Below are 6000 nucleotides of genomic sequence, written 5' to 3'. Positions count from 1 at the left end.
AGGGTGGCGCACCTCATTCTCCTCGGTTGATTATACGAAAACGGAAAGATATAGAAACAAGATATTTTATGGGTATATGTGGGAAGACAAGGTGCACAATTTAAAATTATTTTGAAATGTACAGGGTGTGTCAGAACTAAGATTCTTACCAAAGTTATATTTTTTTTATGGAATACCCGGTATTTTATTTCATTTTTGGATTCTTGGACATAAAATAAGGCATTTATTATAAGGGTTTAATATGTCTAAAAGCTTTGGTTTTTGAGATACCTATTTAAAGATATTTAAATATGCATGCTATAATAAAAAAGTTTGTTAACACCTCGTACATTACTTTTCAGCATTTATTCTTATGCTGACTTTTAAGCCAGAGAAATAAACTTTACTAAAAAATTTGATTGCTTTTTTAAATGTATACCGGGGCATCAAAAATTGCTGGTCTGTTTTAAATATTTATTTTACGTAGAAACTTCGTTTCAAATGCAACACTATGTATTTTTTTGAACAAGTCGAAGCAGATTTAAATGCTCTTTCAAAATATATTAGGGTTTACTATACCTATCTGGCTCAGATTTTGAATAAAGAGCGATTTTTCAATATAATTGTAATCAAGATCGCTGGATACGCCATGCCAATTGTCTAGTGACACTTAGCACTTAGTAGCTATTTTCAAAATCAATTAAACAAAAGTAAACTGTTATATATTTAAATAAAGTCCATAAACTAATGTTGATTTTGAAAATAGCTACTAAGTGTCACTAGCAAATTGCCATGGCGACACCAGCCATCTTGATTGCCATTTTATTGAAAAATCGCTTTTTATTCAAAATCTGGGCCAGATAGGTATAGAAAGCCCAATATAGTTTGAAAGAGCATTTAATTCTGCTTCGACTTATTTAAAAAAATACATAGTGTTGTATTTGAAATAACGAAGTTTTTATGTAAAATAAATATTTAAAATACACCAGCAATTTTTGATACCCCTGTATACATTTAACGAAGCAATACATTTTTTTAGTAAAGTTTATTTCTCTGGCTTCAAAGTCAGCACAAGAATTAACTCTCAAAAGTAATCTACAGGGACTAATGTTGACAAACTTTCTTATTATAGCATGCATATTCAAATATCTTTAAATATCTCAAAAACCAAAGCATTTAAACATATTAAACCTTTATAAGAAATGCCTTATTTTATGCCCGCGAATCCAAAAATGAAATAAAATACCGGGTGTTCCATAAGAAAAAATATAATTTTGGTATAGATCTTTTTTGGAATCAAAAAGTAGTCTTGGAAGTGCTTCGTTTGTCCGTTCGAGGGCACCAAACTTTAAATAAACAAATACATTTTTTAAGATATTTTAACAAGCGATATTCTGATTTGAATGAGATTTGAAGTGTATATGTTTTGCAAAGCTCTTTAACATTTAACTTTTACAAAATGCAAGAAAAAGTTCGGCAATGGTGAAAACTAACCCCACTAACCCACCCCTATATAAATTTTAGGAGATATACTTTCCAACTCCAGTAACGACTATTTTCTTTTGTAAAATTGTCCTCCTATTATTTACTACATTTTTGTCTATATATTTTCGCATAGTTTTACAAGAGATACCTATTTTAACTTAATTTAAATAAGCATTAAAAATCTAACGCCGATATGACGAAAAACTATAACTTATCTAACAGGAAGACATAATTATATCTATTTTTTACATTTTTATTATTTAGGTTGCCATACTTAAATTAACGAGATCTTTTATATAATATTTCTTCATAAATCATATTGTATTAATTTAAAATATAACAAATCCAGTAATTACTCAGAAATCGTATTAACATCACTAATGACGTTTGCAGCAATTTCTGTTACATTTATACTTATTCTTTTCTTTATGCAATACAAACGAATATGATTCAAATTGTTGTCGCGGGAGAAAGCAAACCACGTGACCCAGAAACCGGTTGTACCATTGGTCAAGTACCTTCTAAGTGGGATACGATTGGTACAGTTGGACTCATACACCTGAACGCTGTTTTAGTATAAGACGTGCTAAGTTTGCGCACTTTCACAACTCGTTTGTGGGGCATTAAACGTCTTCTGGTCAGTTCTGTGCTTTTCCATTTTAACCATTCATATTTTGGGTTGTGTCCTCATTGGAATTTAAAATAAAAATTCAAGTAAGTCATGCCACATCATTTATTCACAAATATAGGTACAAATCAAACATTTATATTTAACTCGTTAGTATCTAAATAAAGACAAATTAAACGTTTGCCTAATATAACAACTTTTTAACATTTCATAAGAATTTGTAGTATTTCAACTGCTAGTATTTACGTTTCTTCTGTAAAATTATTTAATATACAGGGTGGCGCCTCTCATACGCCGCGGAGGCTCCAAGGAGAACAACAGTTTGTATTGAAATGAAATTTTGTGAACATATGTAGGTTAACTCAGAGCACTTTTTAAAAGTATAGAGAGTTCTGCAGAGTGTCCCCAAAAAAAGTTACATATCAAAATTGTGTTTTTTCAAAGAGAAGTATATGACTAAAATGTAAAGTTTTTGACATATTTAACATTTTCTATATAGAAATAAAGAACAATTTTTAAATTACAATAAACGCTACCTAAATTGGAATTTACCCGGTATAGCCTAATATGTAGTTAAATTAACTATTGTACTTTAAATTAAATTAAAATTTGATCCAAAAAGTTATACAGGGTGAGACAAAATTAATATTGAACATTGGCCACCTTTAAAAGCATGTTACTTTTTTTATTTTAAATGGAACACCCAGTATTATTATTCCGATATTCAATGGAGAATTCATGTCTCTTCAAAATACTATTAAGGTTGCCTACCCCTCAAACAAATATTTTCCTAGATATTTTCATTTACATGATTTGATCTGAGTAGATCTTTATTATTTGATAAAATCTAGGTGGCTGTGATATGGTCTGACGTTACTTCAACATAGCTGTCTAATTAGTCCAACTTTAACAACTAGTTATCATTTTGTGTCAATGAAAACAAAAAAAATTCTCAGAAATTTGCCGAAAATGCAAACTTATCCTACATCAGAAAGAACTGATATGATTCTAGAAGTTGGTGAATGCAGTGTGCATTCAGAAATTAATAGAATACTTAAATGCTCCTGATTTTATTTAGTATGGGGTTTTTATGGGATATGTTAAAGACAGTGTTTACAAAACATGACCAACTATTGTCGACAACATCAGAGAAATTATTGTAGCTGCTTTTCGAGGTAGAACTCCACATAATGCCTTTTAAAATGAAAAGATCCTTTTGAAAAGAGAAGCATTTTATGCAGTTAACAGGAAACGAAGAATTTTGAGCATTTTATCTCATCTGGCTAATTTTTGTCACATAATTATAGGTTTATATCTAGTTTTAATTCTGTAATAATTAAAATATGTTAAAACGTGTATCTTTTTATTACCGGTGAGTACTTTACTATACACTCTTTAATTTTTGTTTTAACAAAAGGTATATCACAGAGCCACCCTAGATTTTTTCAAATAATTAAGATCTACTCAATCTACTCACTCAAAATCATAAAAATTAAAATATCTAGGAAAATCTTTGTCTGAGGGGTAGGCAACCTTAATAATATTTTGAAGATATATAAATTCCTTATTGAACAGCGGAAAAATATACTGGGTGTTCAATTTAAAATAAAGGAGTAACTTGCTTTTAAAAGTGACTAATGTTCCATATTAATTTTGTCTCACCCCGTATAACTTTTTGGGTCAAATTTCAATTTGGTTTAACATACAATGGCTACTGTAATTAAATATCAGACTATACAAGGTCAACTAAAATTTAAGTAGCTGTTATCGAAATTTAAAATTTACTCTTCATTTCGCCACCCTGTAGATTACCTATTTTTTAATTTTTTATTTTAATAAATACAAAGTGAATCAAAAATTTTATTATCATGCCTGCTTTACATTAGATTACATTAGATTGTTTAACTGTCAAAATCAACGCCTGCTTGATCAGACCTTTCGGATCATACGATTATCTACTAAATGGGATATGATAACAAATATGATAATAATTACACACTAAGTTTTTAGGAATGCTTTTAGGTATGATGAGTTATAACTCATCATACAGTCAATAACTCATCATACATGGGGATCTTCCTGCTAAAGTGCTAGAGGGGATTCCCCCTAGTAACGACAAAGTCTCGCATCTCCTAGAGGAAGAATTTTCGATTATTTAAATGCCAAAATATAGATAACCTTCATAGAAAACTGTAAAGTAATGCATCTCTTCCTATTATAAATGTGTTAACAAGCTGTAAACTAAAGCAAATTAACAGAGCAACTTTTTTTCTACTATTCTCTCTTGTCTACTAGGGAGATTTTTAGAATTTTTATTCATTGTAATAATAAGTAATCATAGAAAAATAAAGATATCTAACCGTTTTAATATTACTCAATACTACTATCGTTTAAAGGTATACTATCTTGTGTCTCTATATATTTATATGAAAGAAGAATGAAATTATTGGGCAAATCTACAGTAAGATTAGCCATGAAATATGGCTAAAATACGACTACCCGTAGACACTTAGTGTTTCTGCCTTCCGGCTTCAAATGGTGCCGTTTGCAACGTGGTTAAGCAGTAGCTCACATCGCCTAGTACCCCGTTTGCTTCCCTTTTTCTTTTTTCAGGATCGCTAGTTCATAGTTGCTGATTCCTCCTGTATTGATGAAGTCGGAAGGCAGAAACACTAAATGTCTACGGGTCAGGATTGATTGACTACGGGATATTTTAGCCATATTTCATGGCTAATCTTACTGTAGGTTTGCCCAATAATTTCATTCTTCTTTTTTATTATAATCCCCACAATAACATCTTTTGTTTATATTCATATGTATATTTTTATCAAATATTTGACTGTATTTTCGTATTTACGTACTTAAGACAAACTTACTGCTTATTTCAACGTATTATTCTAAAAATATTCTAAATTTTTTAACCAAAACCAGTTTTTGGCGTTTGTTGTTCGTTTATAACCTTTCTGAGGAGAGCTTTATTTTACTTAATGTCTATGAATTTGATAGTCATATACAGGGTGGTCCCAAATGTATTCCGGGAACTTCGGCAGCATATTCTGCAGATAAAAATAAGTGAAAATAATAAAAAAATAAGTGAAAAAGTTTGTGTAAATATATGTCCTAAAATGGGGTTAGTTTCGAAAATACAGGGTGTAGTTTCATTTTTTTTTATTTTTGCTAAATAATTTCTGAAGTAACGTCATTATTTAGATGAAAATTGGTGACTGAGAGTTTTTTGACATTAGAAATTTGATCTTGATGTTAATATGACTCCTACTTGTAGAGGGTGCCACCTACATATTTTTTAACTGGTTTGAAGAATAATAATTTTTTGTCGGTACCTGTATAAAACAACTGAGTATAAAAATGTACATTTACGACGTTTTTTACGTAAAAAAGACCTCTTGGTAAAAATCCTATCTACGAATTATGGTTCTCGAGATAAAGAATCGAAATTATCAATACCTATCATCATTGATATAAATTAAACATGTTGACTAAATAGTTATTAGACTGAAATCATAAATTTTAAATGTTTTTGTGCCGAAAGTTCAACAGAAACTGTTTTATCATCATTTTTTCGGAGAAAAATTTGTGATTAGTATAAAAAGATATAAATTTCTTAAATTTATTTTATTTCAGTCCAATAACTATCTACTATCTACTCAACGTGTTTATTTTTTGCCAATAATGACAAATGTGTATTGACTATTTCCGTTCTAAATATCTTCAGAACGATTGCTCATAGTGATTTTTACCAAGAGACATTTTTTTACGTAAAAGGTTACAGAAATGTATATTTTTTCACTCAGTAGTTTTATATAGGTATAGACGAAAAGCTATTACTCTTTAAAAGAGTTAAAACACATGTAGGTGGCGCCCCCGACAAATAGGAGTCATAATGACAT

At 29.8% G+C, this 6000-nt stretch overlaps 1 protein-coding gene across 1 annotated transcript in view; it reads left to right on the top strand.

Moving 5' to 3' along the window:
* Nucleotides 1-2016: 2016 nt before the first annotated feature.
* LOC115876023 (alpha-tocopherol transfer protein-like) overlaps nt 2017-6000 on the top strand; it is a 38359-nt gene continuing 34375 nt past the window's right edge. Inside the window, exon 1 of the mRNA XM_030891692.1 lies at nt 2017-2178. The gene's annotated coding sequence lies outside the window, so the exon portion shown is untranslated. The remainder of the gene's footprint in view (nt 2179-6000) is intronic.

Source organism: Sitophilus oryzae, unplaced genomic scaffold, assembly GCF_002938485.1.
Source record: "Sitophilus oryzae breed Bouriz unplaced genomic scaffold, Soryzae_2.0 scaffold_1396_pilon_pilon, whole genome shotgun sequence".
Lineage (NCBI taxonomy): Eukaryota > Metazoa > Arthropoda > Insecta > Coleoptera > Curculionidae > Sitophilus > Sitophilus oryzae.
The sequence above is the reverse complement of the archived record's forward strand: the minus strand, read 5'-3'. Positions and strand labels throughout refer to the sequence as shown.